The sequence below is a fragment of the Lycium barbarum genome, chromosome 7 (genome assembly GCF_019175385.1).
Source record: "Lycium barbarum isolate Lr01 chromosome 7, ASM1917538v2, whole genome shotgun sequence".
Classification (NCBI taxonomy): Eukaryota; Viridiplantae; Streptophyta; class Magnoliopsida; order Solanales; family Solanaceae; genus Lycium; species Lycium barbarum.
In genome coordinates, this window is record NC_083343.1 from 5,259,396 (window position 1) to 5,276,167 (window position 16,772).

Here is a 16,772-nt window from a genome sequence, read left to right on the forward strand (position 1 = left end):
TTTTGTTATATAAAGGCCGAATGACTATATTTAGGTTCTTTTTTGGCTTTTATCATTTGGTAACTAAAATCTATTAAATTTGATTAATTTATTTTTGCATAGTAGATATTAAGCTCACAAGTAAAGTTTTCTCATTTGCTCTTTATCAAAACGGAATGCATTCTTAGTTAAAGTTGTGATATTTTAATTATTCCACTCGGTGGCAAAGCCATTTTCATCTAAGGCAAGTCAATTGGAACTCTTTCAATGAAAAACTTAACAATAATAACGAAAGTATGATTCAGGGAATTAGAGTTACGAAACAAGAAAAGGTCTTTTGGGGAATTAAATATATAATTTTAATCAAATAATTGTAATTCATGAAAATTATCAAATTTTTACCAAAAATAGATATATCAAACACTCTTATCAGATGATTGAATCTAAAACCTTAAAATCGAAGTTTTAATTGAAATATGTCTAAAGTTTTGCTTGCATAAGCAATGTGTCACACTTCAAGCAAAAGTCGTAACTCGGATGTGAATGCAATTCCGGTCACATATAAAAATTGATCCTAAAATGATTGAACTTACTAATTTATAAACTTCGGCTATGATCTAAATGGAGTCCAAAATAGCTTATTTGTGCACTTGCCCATTCTCATCCATCAACGGCCCAATAAAATATATTTAAGGGATAGTCCAATAACCAAGGGACAATTTGCACGATTGCCCTTCAAAAGCGCTGGTCTTTAATTTTTTCCCCTCAAAGTGCTGGTCTTTAATTTTTTTTTTTTCTTTGTTTAAATTGGTGGCCTAAAATACCCCGAGGTTCTAGGTTCGAACCCCCGCTCAGTCAAAAAAATAAATTCGCAAGGCATAAGTTCATATGAAACTATGTCTATTCGCTATGTAGTTACATAGAAACTATGTCGGACAAGGCAAAAGTTTCTATGAAACTACATAAAACCTATGCCTCAAAGCATAAGTTCATATGAAACTATGCATGTTCGCTATGTAGTTATATAGAAATTATGTTGGACACAGCAAAGGTTTCTATGAAACTACTTAGAACCTATGCCTATAGGCATAGTTGCGAGGGCAATTTGCACGATTTCCCTTCATACAGACTGGTCTTTCATTTTTTCCCCTTAATTTGCTGGTCTTTAATTTTTGCCCTTCGCTTAAAAAGGTTGGTGAAAATATCCCGAGGTTCTGGGTTCGAAACCCAACAAAGTAGAAAATAACAATAATTTTACAAGGCATAGGTTTCTATGAACCTATGCTTATCCAGGCGAAATTACATAGAACCTGCCGGAGACGGTAGACTTTGCCTTGTAAGGCAAACTTTTAGTTATGCCTTAAGGCATAACTGACTTTACCTTATAGAGCAAACTTTTAGTTATGCCTTGAGGCAAAATCTACTGCATAAGGCAAATTTTTGCAAAGCTTTGCCTTGCGAATTATTTTTTTGACTGGGGGGGGGGGGGGGGGAGGGGGGGGTTCGAATTCAGAGCCTCGGGGTATTTTCGGCTAACTTTTTAAGTGAAGGGCAATAATTAAGGACCACCAATTTGAGGGGAAAAAATTAAAGACCACCCCCGAAGAAGGGAAATCTGCACAAAAAAATGTATTGCGAAATTAAGGCAGAACTTCATTTCCGCGAACCTTTGCCGGACAAGACATAGATTCTATGTAACTTCGCTCGAATAGGCATAGGATCATAGAAACTTATGTCTTGCGAAATTATTATTATTTTCGACTCTGCTGGGGATTGAACCCAGAATCTCTGGTGCAAAAAGGATACTTTAGCCCACAAATTTTCATTAATTTAGAAGTAGGGACAAAAATTAAAGACCAACTAATTGAGGAGCAAAAATTAATAACCAGTCCGCATGAAGGACAAGCCACGCAATTTTTTGATAACCAAGTGGTCACAATTTGAATAGTGTTTTGTATCCGAATTCTATTGGCCTTGTAGCCATTGCAACTCAGTTAGTCCCTCTTTATTAATCTCTTTATTACGTGAAAAAGATGGAGGTTCATTGGCCAAGGTAAAATACACGCATAGAGTGTCTATATCGAATCATTTAAAGTAAAACACATGTATTTTCACTTTAATTTTAACTATTACGATTAAATTGTTTGATTTGATATGAAAACCAGTGCAAGTAGGTATATCAAACGTTAAATGCACTGATATGAAAAGAAAAAACAACAAAGCTTTATTGAAAATTTTATACGGATTTTCCTTCAAACGTACTGGTCTTTAATTTTTGTACTTTATTGACATTTTTGTACGGATTTATAAACTTCAGCTATGATTTAAATGGAGCCTCATCCGTCAACAGCCCAATAAAATGCATTTAACCAGGTGGACACTATCTGAATGCAGGGTCGGGGTCATTTGCACTTTTGTCCCTATTTTGTGCTGGTCTTAATTTTTGTCCTTCAAATGGGCTGGTATTTAAGTTTTGTCCTTTAAAATTGAACTCACGGGGCAACTCATGACTAGAGGGGCTTAAGCTATGCATTATAGTATTCACAAGTTATGCTAGCGTCCTTGAGAACTTATGCCCCACTAGACATAAGTTTGATTTTGAAGGGTAAAAATTAAAGACCGGTCCGTTTGAAGGATAAACCATTAGTGCCTCTATTTTTTTTTTAAAATAGTTGATCACTCTTTATTAATCCCTTAATTAGGTGAAAGAAATGGAGGTTCAATGGCCTAGGTAAAATTTACTCGCATCGAGTGTCTATACCAAATCAATGAAAGCAAGACATGTATTCTCATTTTAATTTTGATTATTACAGTTAAAATGTTTGATTTGATATGAACATCCGTACGAGTAAGCATGATCAAACGTTAAATGCCTGATATCAAAAGAAAGCTTTATTTGCTTTGAATGCGCAAAACGCGCCCAAATACAGGCCCAACTAAGAAGCCCACGTAAAGTAGCACTGCATAACCATGGAAGGACCCTCTCATAAATATAGCTTTATTTGCTTTTATTTCCACAACTTCATTTGGATGTCAAAAAGTCTCATAATTTTCTGTGAAAATTAAAACAGTAAAATAAAGTCAAGAAACATGAAGAAGATGTTCTTGGAGGAAAAAAGAAAAAGGAAATTTTGAAATAAGCCCCAAAAGATATTGAATGGTGGAAGTTGGGGCCTTTTCAAAATATTTCTCCACCCATTTTTTGATCGGGTACAAAGTTTAAAAATGTAAAATAAAAAGACTTTTGAATTTTATAGTGTTAAACATGTCATGTCATTCCTTTTAAAGTGTCATTTATCGAAAAACGAAAATGCTGGAATAAAAAACGTACTAAATATAGAAAGGTGAAATAAATCCAAACACAAATATTTAACTCGATATCTCTTTATCATGCCCCTTGTTCACCAATATAAATCTTGATAAGCTCAAAAAGGAAAAAATAAACAATAAATGGTTTCAAGTTCACTACCATCTACAATATAGCTTCTTGAATTTAAGTACTTCTTATCATTGTCTTATTTCTAAAGCAACAGTGATTTATTTACCCCATAATATGTGGGAGTTGGCAAGTTGATCACGGGGGTCTTCACTTTAGTCATCATGTTAATGCTGTGTCACACCCCAACCTTGGGGGGAGGGGGGGGGGGGGTTGTGACCGGTACTAGGCACCCGAAGGCCGGAGCGAATCAACTATGGCATCTGTGACATGTAATATGAATAATGGGCCGACAAGACCGCTATATGACACCAATAAAAACCAAATGTATCAACCTGCACGCAGAAGAACCCAACAACAACCTATATATATATATATATATATATATATATAAGGTCAACAAGGCTATATCACGGTTATGCCAACTGTACAGGGGGCCGACAAGGTCAAGCAAAACATATATACACTGACAACTGGTCTGCAAGCCTCTAAAAGAGTAACACAATATCAACAGGTCGGGATAGGGCCCCGACATATCCCAAAACTATACATATACATATGCATATGTACCTATGGACTCAGAACCAGCAACTTCGAAGAAGTGGAGTGCGACACTCAATCGCTGATCTCGGTGACCTACTAGGAAGGCGCGCCGGCCTGTCTATCAGCACTTGTGGGCATGAACATAGCGCACAAAAGGGCGTCAATACGAAATATGTACTGAATATGTTAGGCGATAAGCGCAAGCACAAATAATGTAAATAATATGAGAAGGGATTTAGAAACAACCTGAAATTCTGTTCAAGGCCACTGAGGGCAACCATAACTATAACATAAATGTAAATGCATGCTCGTAAAATCAGTCCTCACTGTGGAGGCATATATCATATCATATAACAATAATAAATCCCTCTGTGGGGTGAGCTCATCATCATAACATCCTTTCTGCCCAACTGATCAGTGGCGATGCACAGCTACGTGCCTACCCGGCCGCCTACGACACGACTCGGTATAGAAAGAACCATGTCTAGGTGCACATATAAGTGCTTACCCGGCCGACTATAGCGTGGCTAAAAGAGATATCATAAAAAGAGTCTGAGTGACCTATTGTCGTTATCCTCCGACTATCGTTATTGTCGATACGTTTTTTGGTTTCCAATTATGAGACAACCAGCACAAGAAACACGAAAGTTAAGTTTTAGGTATTTATTTGAAGTAAACATCATGTTCACGCTAGCAGTAGCCATGATCAATATGAACGTCGGAGAAAGAACGAACAAAAGAATCCTAGTTCTCTTGAGCGACGAACAAGGGAAGATGAGAATACTTAAATCTTCGCCGATGTGAGTTATTCATGAGAAAAGGGCAGATTTAATCACATTTATCAATTTGAAGTGGAGCAATTTGAATTCGACGAAACAATTCAATAAACGTTCATTCGAGTTCTAGTCATGCCGAAAGATATATAGAAAGCCCTACATACCTCGTTGATGGAGCTATACTCGTCTTCCAGGTCCTTGAATACCTTATGAATGACTTCCTATACAAAACGAACAATTCAAGATCAAAATCAAGTTCATAACTCATGAAAATCTTCATTTAGACATTTAAGCGAGCAACTCGCGAGCATAAGTTCGTAGGCTCTTTTGTAGCTCAATTTTCCCGCAAAACGCTACCAAATTCTACTTTGCTACTCCCCCTCATCAATACGATCCTATCCATATTCCCACATATTCAAACAATACACCAAAACCATACAAAATAGCTCAACAATCAAACTATGTTCACAAGAGCTACTTAAGGAACGGCAAAAACCTATCTTATGAAATTTTTAGCCAATTCTTAAGATTAATTACTTGTAGAAGTTCAAAGAAATCAAAAGGAGGTTAAAATATACTTAGATCATGAAAATCACTTCAAACCCCAAGTTACTTCAAACCAAGGTTTTCCTCCAAAAGGTGAAATAGTGAAGAAATCACAATTTCGAAGTTGCCATGTTGTTCTCCACGTTGAGGTTGTTTGATTTGCCCTTAGGTGTGTTATAATTGATGGAAGATTATTAGAGAGGTTTTCCTAAGGTTTCTATGGTCTTTCAAGATGAAGAAATGGAGAAATATTCGTCCCAAGGCATCTATTTATACTTGGGCAAAATAAAGCCACTGACCTAGCACACTGTTCCTGCGGCAGTTTGCATTCCTGGACGGAAATGCGAATATCTCTCTACTCCGACGTCGTATCGAAAAACGGTTAAATGTGCTGGAAACTAGACTCGTAGACCTTAGATTTGATAGTTGGATCACCCCGTAACTCCAAGTAGATTGAGGGAAAAGCTTTTCGACATCTGACCCAAATTTCAGTGAAATTTACAAACGTAACTTGCGACGACCTTTGTCGACTTTCGTATCACAATTTGACTTCAAAACTTAACATAGGATTATCATACTATTTAAATACCTCAAAACATTACCTTCTTAGCATGTTAGCCACCTTACGATACGATAACGCACGAAAACAAGAGGTGTAACATGTTGTTAGTGATCCCTTGTGATCCAATTCCACTGTCCTTAAGACCCTGTTAAACAAAATTAATTACTGTAATTACTAAGAAATTATCGCGAAGATAATCAAAATTTAAGTAATTTGAATGGTTCCCGTCTCCATTGCATCACTGATCAGTATTGCTTTGCTGATGTCTTTGGTGAACACAAAGCCCTGTATTTGAGTCAAATTTGCCAACCTCGGAGTATACAAGGAGTCATTTGGTTCACATGCTAATTATGCTGGGATTATAATATTGAAGGAATTATTATACGGTGAATAATAACACAGATTGTTTTGCAGCGACTAACAATGTCATGTTCGTTTTTATACTACTTTTTATCTCTGAAATTCTAATACATGTATTTTTATTCAAAATTCGGATCTTTAACGAATAGCCAGTCAGATTCATTGTTTACTTTTTGTAGTCCGTATACATAGATTACACACAGTTATACACATATTATACATGGATTATACCTCCAACGACTATTTCTAGTTTAAAGAGTTGGATGGACGACTATGTCGGTTAATTCTTCTTCAAAATTTTACTTTGCATTAACTAATACACAGGGTCCTACATAACTTAATGGGAGTATTATTTGACACAGCAAACCAAACACTGCATTTAATTATGCTGGGATTATGTTTTCTTATACGACCAAACAATGTGCTATTTTTGTTTTTTTATGAGGTCAACCAAATATTGCTGATGGAACACCAGATAACTAATGGACAAGTTTATGATAGATGCAGAGAAAAAGTTACCTGCAGACCAAAATTGCTAGCATTGCAGCGGTGGATTCCTTCTTCGGCGGAGTTAATGCGAATAACAGGCAAAACTAGTCCGAACGGTTCTTCCCATTCGATTCTCATGTCTGGCCTAACATTGTCTAACAACAGGGGCCAGATAAGGTCGCCTTCTCTCTTGTATGGCTGTCAAAATGTTGCATCTTTCTGCTTTGCGTCCATGACCAACCCCTCGATGAAGTTTGCGGATGACTCGGAGACAACTGGAGTGATATCACAATTATCTTCCGGTGGCCCAACGGTTAGCTTTGCCACTTTGGCATTTAACGACTGTGCATCTTTGACCACTGTGGTAGACATGGATATCAATTGTTAATTATAAAGTGTTGTTAAGACAATCAGGTACTTGAGTAAATTAAGCATATCCATGTCGCATCTACATATTGGTTAAGTAATTCATAACAACATCACTTATTAGTTATTACATTTGTAATATGAACTCTACAACAAAAAGTGATCACCTATCGTATTTCATATCATTGATGATTAACAGTGTCAAAGAGAAGCCATCGAATGCACGAACAAAAATGTAAATGTGCCTTAAGTGTGAGCGATAATAAATCAGGAAAAACATGAAGTTACTCCATAAATGTATATAGGGGATGTTCTTTGCCTACTGCCAATAAAGTTGTGAGAACTTGGTTGCAAGCTGTATCAGTGAGACTAACACTGGCCAACAAGGGCTGTGGTGGAGCGGTAAGTACTTATTCATCCTTAAATATCGCTTCGGGTATGAGCGTTGGGTATGGAGTCACATTTACTTAGGGAGCACTCCACCCCCATTGTGGGACTTTCCAGCCCGAATCCGGATGTAACCGGGCCTCAACACGGGTACCGGACATCAGCCCTAAACAACATGCTTTGCAAAGAAAAAACAACAAAAGGAAAATACTAAAATGGTATATAGTCATCAAATTATCTTAATCCTCTGATTGTCACCGATCGATATACTTTATACTAAGTGACAGTATAATAAAGCAAAATTAAATTAATTAGTCAAGAAATGTACCTTGGAAGTCAGGCAATATTTGGTCCTTTCATTTCCAGGGAAACTAAGAACTTACCCGAGTCCGGAACCAAAATGCCCAAAAAAAAACTATTTTGAACCAAAATATCCCAATAAAAAAAAAGTTACAAAAGTACCTTTAGCGCAGTAAAATACTGCGCTATAGCACTACACGGTGACGGAGCCATTAAGTGCTATAGCGCAGTATTTTACCACACTATATAAATGTTTCTCTCACCTATGACGCAGTAAAATATTGCGCTATAGGACTCCGCCATTTTCCAAAACATTACATTTGCACTCCTTTTTACGTAGTTTATCTTTTTTACGTAGTTTAGCCGTATATTAATCATATTCCGGAACTTCAATATTTTATATAGAACCCTAGTTATATTTGTACAATTAATAAAATAGGCTCAACACATCAAGAATACGCAATACTTCGGATTGTCGTTTTAGTGGTTGAAAAGTGCTCGAAATCCTTTTTTGTTTGAAGACTTGTAGTCATTAGCTTTAAGTTATTTATCTTTTAGGGTTTCGTCTTATTTTTAAATTAATGCTTAACTTTATTTCAAATGTGTCACGTTTTTTTTTTTATTATCAATTTAGGATGTGAAACTATAAACAATAATAAAGACTAAGATAATATTTATAAATATGCAAAAAATATATAATATTTACGATAAATTGTACAACACTAATGTATATACACTATCGAGGATGGGTCCCACATGTAGTATACCGGAGACTATCCTTAGGCCTAAGGCTCATACCATCCCCACCGCCGTCGCCATTGTCTCCATCGCTCTTTTTCCTCTTAATAACCGGGCGCTCCAAGTCATGATCATCTCCTCTTCCCCTAGCCCTTGCGCCCTTAACTAGAACGTGTTTCTTCTTGGGATCTAGTCCCGCTGGCACGCTCAGAACCTCAGGCTGAGCTAGGTCTGGAAACTCGACCTCTTCCTCATCAGGAGTTCACCGCGGGCGCCGAAGGATGAACCTAAAAAATATATAATAATTAGTATCATTTCTTATTTATATTGAATAAATTAACGTTATTTATTTAATCAAACCTGTGTGTCAACGGGCGCCTGAGTAGGCTCCTGAGATGGGTGTGGTGGTGAATATGAGGTAGTCTCCTGGACGAGATGCTGTTCGAAGTCCAAGTAAAGATTATAAAAATTAAATAAATATTTACCTTATATTGAATAAAATTAGTTTTAAGTAAAAAACATACATGCGCCTCGGTAGTCTCATGAAAAGACACCTCTGCCTCAGCAGGCTGATGAGAATGCTCCTGAATGGGTAGCTCCTGTGGAACCACTGACGCCGAATCCTAAAATATGAAAAAAACAAAATAATAAGTAACATACATATTTAAAATAAGTACTTTAAATAATCAAATATGTATATTAAATATTGACCTTATATTGAATAAAACAAATTTTAATAAAAAGCTTACCTGTGGCTCGGTAGTCATATGGGAAGACACCGCTGGCTCAGTAGACCTATGAGAAAACGCTTGAGTGGGGGGTGTTCGCGTAAAAGAGTCCACGCTCTCTGCAGCCTACGGGGACGGAGCCTAGTAGATATCCCTATAGTACCGGCCCATAATAACTCTGACTTATGATTGTGTTCCAAAGACAATAAGATCTATCAGCGGGCCCCGGGTGAACAGCGGGCCCCGGGTGATCATCGAGCCCCAGGTGAGCATCGGGCGCCGAGGGAACATCGGGCCCAGGGGGAACATTCGGATCCATGAAAGAGTCCGGTCTGTACAAACTAAATTAGTCATTATTCTTGAAATGAAAGATAAATTATATTAACTAATTAATAATTTGTAGGGAATATGTGAATTATGTAGTATTATATCTTGTGAATAATTAACATAGGATATGCAGTAAATTTAATATGTGATAGTAAGGACACATATGTGATGGAAAAGATTTTTAAGTTAATTACTTTTGAATTATGTGATGGCAAAGACTTGTTAAGTTAATTAGTTTGGGAATCGAAATTCAGCAGTAATATTTGTTTGGAACTCTATTTTGAATATGTGATATATTTTTAGATGACCAAATAGCCAACACAACTACGATAAAATTAAACTCAAAGAGTATATTCGTCGACCACATATTTTCCTACAAACTTTACATTTTTTTCGTTAGCTTATGTATTTGTGAAAAGAAGAACTTTAACTATTTTTTTAAGATAATCTTTTTTTATTTAACATATATATTTACGCTTTTAAAATTATATAGATCAACATTTCATAATCATTTACAACTTGTTTGGATGGTTGTTACCTATTGTATTATATTATGTTGTTAGTTTAAATAAAATGTTTGCTTTGATTGTTACTTTAATTTTATTGTTATATAACGACGAAAGGTCCTATTTTATGTAACCACTGATTTGGTCCTATACAATACAACACAATACGACAAATGTCAAAACAATACATAACAATCATCCAAACAAAGTGTTAACAACATAATAATTCATAACCAATCAACTTCTTTCAATTCATAAACAATATTTAACAACTAATAAATTCATAATCAATATTTAACAAATAATCAATTAACAAAATAATAATTCATTAACAATTCATAAATAATTAACAAATTAACAACTCATAAACATAAAACAAATTAACAATTCATAAACATTTAACAAATTAACAATTCATAAACATTTAACAAATAATGAATTAAACAAAAAAAAAATCGGAACAATGGCAAAAGCCACTGCCCAGTCCGAACAAGAACAAAAAAAAATTGATTTTTTTTTTGGAAAATAGCAAGGATTAAATGTTAAGCATGCTTAGAATATAATGTATATAACAAAATAATAACAAAAGTTCATAGTAGAAAACCTTAATCGAAGATTTTTTGTAGAGTTATTTTAATCGAGTTGTACGCCGCTTTTTCCCAAAATTCGAACTTAGAATCTTGATCCTTGACTTGAATATACCGAGAATCTAAACTTTCCGGACGAAATTTAATAGAAAATGATGTTTTTGGATGTGGGGACCACCTCGGTTTCCCATCCAATGGCGTTTCAACTTTTTTTTTTTTTAACTACTGGAGGGACCAGTGGTGGAACCCGATGGGTTTTAAGGTGGAGTCCTATAGCGCAGTATTTTACTGCGTTATAGGTGAGAGAAACATTTATATAGCGCAGTAAAATACTGCACTATAGCACTTAATGGCTCCGTCTCCGTGAAGTGCTATAGCGCAGTATTTTACTGTGCTAAAGGTACTTTTGTAACATTTTTTTTTTGTTAGGGTATTTTGGTTCAAAATAATTTTTTTGGGGGCTTTTTGGTTCCGGACCCGAACTTACCGTCCCCAAGAATTCTAACTCCTTCAGTAGTGTAAGAAATTAAATCTCTAGACCTTACAACCTTCATAAAACCTGTCGATAAAGCAATTAATATTTTTCAAAAATGTACAATATTGTAAAGAGTTTAAGTTTTATGAACTGACAATTTACACAATCGGGTCATGACTTATAAGACAATTACAAATAAATCTATGTTATAAACATTTAACTGTAACTGTTAAAATTAAAAGTTATATTTATCAATCCACCAAGGATTATTGACTTCCATAAAAACATCAAATTTATTTAAATATATAATTTATAATATGCATGCAGTGTTAGATAAGTGTATTAATAATACACTTTCTTTTTGTGTATTAAATATATAGGATTTACGTATTAAATTAAGTGGGCTTTTGGACATGCGATTTCATGTCATGAGATGAAATCAGCATTTGGAATACGACTTCATCTCAAGAGATAAAATTTCAAGTCATCCAAAAAGGCATTAATTGAGATTTCAAATCATGATTTCAAAATTTTTAAATGTAAAACTTGACCCATAGATTGGTAGATATTTTTAACAATTACTCCCACCAACTATTTACCAACCTCATTAACTTCTACCAATTTTTATTTATGAACTATGATTTGCTCATTTGGTAAGATACTAAGATTGTATAAGAATTGGAAAAGTTTTGATAGTTTTCACAACTTGTGGGGTTTTTATGTCTATAAGAAAAAATATAACTTAAGAAATTCAAATTACATGTCCAAATATGATTGCATCTCATGATTTCAAATCGTGATTTCAAATCATGTCCAAATGATTCCTAAGCTTGAGACTAGCTACACATAGAAGTAGGTACTAGGAGATGACCTTTTATTTGCTTTATACATTATTAATGTGTTATTAATGAATAATAAAAAGAAGAGTTTTTTTTTTAAAAAAAAAAAACAACAAGAATAAAATTAAGGAAAGAAAGGTTTCTGCTTAAACTAATAAACAATGGAGTATGTTAGTATTACCAGCGAACCAATGGAATTCGGATTAAGTGCAGTCATGTCAGATTTATTATTCTGATCCTTTTTTATTGTTGTTTTCAATTTCAACTTGTAAACCTGACAGCAGTATAATTAATATCACCTTCGTGATTCTCAATTCTCAAAGCTAATTAATATTGACTAACAGAACAAAGTTAAATATGCGTCTAGAGATCTAAAATCCCATTATCCATCTTTCACTGGAATTTCGCTCTTGGACTCTTTTATGTTAGGTAACAAAATATTTTTTATTACATACGTGTTTGAAATTGCCTCATAATACATACGATTGAAAACGAGAAATTTTGGTTTGAACACTAAAATTTGGTGGTTAGGGTTTAAACATTGAAAATGCCTTGTATGATGCAGTCTCATATTCTAATTCCTTGTGTTTTTGCTGGATGAACTGATGGTTTGCATTTCAGCTTAAAGCTCTTCCTGATTTCCATTGAAATACAAATGATTATAAATCACAAGTTCAATTTTTCCATGTTGGGCTTTGATACACTCTGTTTGTTCATGATCCATTTTCTTGCTGCTTAATATTAATTTCTGTATGATATCAAGTTTGTGTTTTAAGTTATGGAACAAAAATCAATGTGGTATTACAAGTTAACATTAGCACAAATGTGGAATATTGAAGCTTTTCTCATGGAGATAATATATCATTGAAGTTTAATGGAATTTCAGCAACTCGGGACTTGGACATTTAATTGTTGTGTGGTCAAAGGAACTTATATGCTCTAAATTTTGCATAAGCATAGCTGAGTACCTGACTTCATTATAGAAACCAAGTTCCACGTTTGGATTTTTCCATTACTTGCAAGCCCTTCGGCGGTATACGCATATTAAATATTAATTAGCCCGAATCTCTTGAAATCTTATAGTTGGCCACCTCTGATGTTACTTAATTAGATGCTTGCTTTTTTATCTTTACTTTAGTTTCCATGGTAGTGACATTTCAACAACTTCAAGTTTGGCCAATTTGAAAAGTAATCGACATATACATAGATTCTGCCTTTAATGACTTTTCCATGGAGAATGAGACAAAGACTCAGTGACCTCGAAGTCGTTTCCAAATACATTTTCTTTAGTCTTTAGCTAACCCATTGAATAATGATGATATACTAGAATATAAAAAGTGTACCCTGCACAATCGACTCAATATACGATGATGGTTCCCAGCAAAATATTCTCTTTACTTCAGTTTTCCACCCTCTTGTACCTCTTTGCAGTTACTTTTGCTTCCAGGGAGGAAGCAACTGCCCTCCTAAAATGGAAAGCAACTTTCAAGAACCAGAATAATTCCCTATTGGCTTCATGGACACCAAATTCTAATGCATGCACCGACTGGTATGGAGTTATATGCTTTAATGGTAGCGTAAACAAGTTGAATATTACAAATGCTAGTGTCATTGGTACGCTCTATGATTTTCCCTTTTCATCTCTCCCTTTTCTTGAATATGTTGATCTTAGCATGAACAATCTCTCTAGCATAATACCACCTGAAATTGGTAAGCTCAATAATCTTGTCTATCTTGACCTGTCGTTCAATCAGATTTCTGGCACAATCCCACCACAAATCGGCTCACTAGTGAAGCTTCGGGCTCTCTACGTTGCTGATAACTATTTAAATGGTTCTATTCCAGGAGAAATAGGTTACCTAAGGTCTCTAACTGAACTAGCTTTGAGTAAAAATTCTCTTAATGGTTCTATTCCCGCTTCATTGGGGAATTTGAACAATTTGTCTTTTCTTTATCTTAATGAGAATCACCTTTCTGGCTCCATCCCTACAGAAATAGGAAAACTTGTCAATCTTGTTGAAGCTTATCTTGATACAAATCAGTTGACAGGTCATATCCCTCGAGAAGTAGGTAACTTAATCAATGCAAAATTGTTCTTTGCTTTCTCCAATGAATTGTCTGGTCCTATTCCAGTAGAAATAGGGAAGATGAAGTTACTTCAGAAATTAAGTTTCTTTGCCAACAATCTTTCTGGTCCAATTCCAAAAACATTAGGTGACCTTACTGAGCTCAATCTTTTGCACGTTTCATTTAACCAACTCTCTGGTCCCATTCCTAGTGAATTGGGGAATCTAAAAAACCTTAATGATCTGCAGTTATCTTATAATCAACTCACTGGTTCAATTCCAAAAGTGATAGGTGACTTAACTAAACTCAAACTCTTGTACCTTTCTGATAACGAGCTTTCTGGTCTCATTCCTAGTGAGTTGGGGAATCTAAAAAACCTCAATGACCTGCAAATATCCAGTAATCAATTCACTGGTTTAATTCCTACTTCTTTTGGCAATTTGAGTAACTTGCAAACTCTCTTTCTCAGTGACAACAATCTCATTACTCAGGAAGTTCCTTCATTTGTTTGCAAGTTAACATCACTAGGAATTCTACATTTGGCTAGAAATAATTTGAAGGGAGCAATTCCGCGGTGTTTGGGTAATATCAGTGGCCTCCAGGTTTTGATGATGTATGAAAACAATCTTTCTGGTCCCATTCCTAGTGAGTTGGGGAATTTGGTTAACCTCAATGACATGCAATTATCCAGTAATCAACTCACTGGTTTAGTTCCTGCTTCCTTTAGCAACTTGACAAACTTGCAAACGCTGTTCCTCAGTGACAACAATCTCATCACTGAGGAAATTCCTTCATCTGTTTGTAATTTGACATCACTGAAAAAACTGAATTTGGAGCGAAACAACATGAAAGGAAATATTCTGCAATGTTTGGATAATATACGTGGCCTCCAGATCTTGAAGATGTCACAAAATAATCTAAGTGGAGAGATCCCGTCATCTATTTGCAATTTAACATCACTACAAATTCTAGATTTAGGTAGAAACAATTTGAAGGGAGCAATTGCTCGATGTTTTGGCAACATGAGCGATCATCTTGTGGTTTTTGACATGCGTCATAACAATCTTTCGGGGTTTATTCCAACAACTTTTAGCATTGGAAGTTCATTAAGAAGCCTCAACTTGCATGGCAATAAGTTACATGGGAAAATTTCTCGATCATTGGTCAATTGCAAAGAGCTGCAAGTTCTTGACCTTGGAGATAATTACCTTAGTGACTCATTCCCAATATGGCTGGGAACTCTGCAAAGGCTGCAAGTTTTGATCTTGAAATCGAATAAATTATATGGACCTATTAGAACATCAAGGAAAGGAAACATGTTTATTGGGCTTTGAATCATAGATCTCTCTCACAATGCCTTCACGGGAAACCTACCGATGAGTCTATTTCAACATTTTAAAGCCATGAAATAATTGATCAAACAATGAAGGGACCAAGATATCTTGGAGACGGATATTACCAAGATTCTATAACAGTTGCAACTAAGGGACTAGAGCTTGAACTTGTTAGAGTTTTAAGAGTTTACTCAACTATTGATCTTTCAAATAACAAATTTGAAGGACATATTCCAAGTATTTTGGGTGATCTTGTTGCACTTCGGGTGTTGAGTTTGTCTCATAATGGATTGCAAGGTCATATACCACCATCACTTAGAAGTTTATCTGTAGTTGAATCACTGGACCTTTCGTTTAACCAGCTTTCGGGGGAGATACCACATCAGCTTGTTTCTCTTACGTATCTTGCATTCTTAAATCTCTCCCACAATCATCTCCAAGGATGCATTCCTCAAGGACCTCAATTTCACACTTTTGAGAGCAACTCATATGAAGGCAATGTTGGATTACGTGGATTCCCGGTTTCGAAAGGTTGTGGCAATGATCGGGTATCAGAGACAAATGATACTGCATCTGCGCTAGACCAAGAAAGCGATTCTAATTTTCTCAATGACTTTTGGAAAGCTGCTCTTATGGGCTATGGAAGTGGACTATGTATTGGATTATCCATTGTATATTTCATGTTCTCAACTGGAAATCTGAAATGGCTTGCAAGAATCATTGAAAAGCTAGGAAACAAAATTGTTATGCGACGGAGAAAGAAGCAGCAAAGTCAAAGGAATTACCAGAGAAGAAGTAATCGCACCCTGATCTTTTAGTTTATTGTAAGTATTAAGTAGTTATGATTTTGTTATAACAATTAATCGAGGATCTATACTGAGCATATTTGTATTCCAATAATTACAATAAGTAGAAGATTTTGGAAAGGATTACCCTTAGCTAATGTTTTAAGATACTAACAATCTAACTATATGTGATGATGGAGGAATCATTTGAATAAAATTTTAAATCTTTACCGCAAGCAGTTGTAAGTTGTTATTACAGGGTTTAGGTACATCAATGATCTAATTATTTAGTAATTGGTTGTTTTAACATCATATAGTTTGATTTTAGCATGGTTCAACTATACAACTCTCTATATTTGGAAAAATAATTTGCAAGTGTTTGACAATATCTTATTTTTCAAAATTTCAGATGTCAAGGATAAAAAGGTGTTGGCATAATGGATTTAGTCTGAGAGAAAGGGAGGTTCTAGAAAAAAAAATTGGATCTTTAAGTGAGTTTAGAAAGGAAGTATGTATTTTTAAGAGCTAAAGGGTTTGAATAACCTTGAGTTGATTATCAGAGTTTAAGCAAAAACCGAAACAAGTTTTTTTTTCTCTTTCACAAGTGCTCCATACAAAAATTTATCTACGTCTCTAATAAGT

At 35.1% G+C, this 16,772-nt stretch overlaps 1 pseudogene; it reads left to right on the forward strand.

Annotated features, from left to right (window-relative positions):
• The first annotated feature begins 13,231 nt into the window (after positions 1-13,231).
• LOC132602987 (receptor-like protein Cf-9 homolog) lies at positions 13,232-16,514 on the forward strand (annotated as a pseudogene).
• The last annotated feature ends 258 nt before the right edge of the window (positions 16,515-16,772 follow it).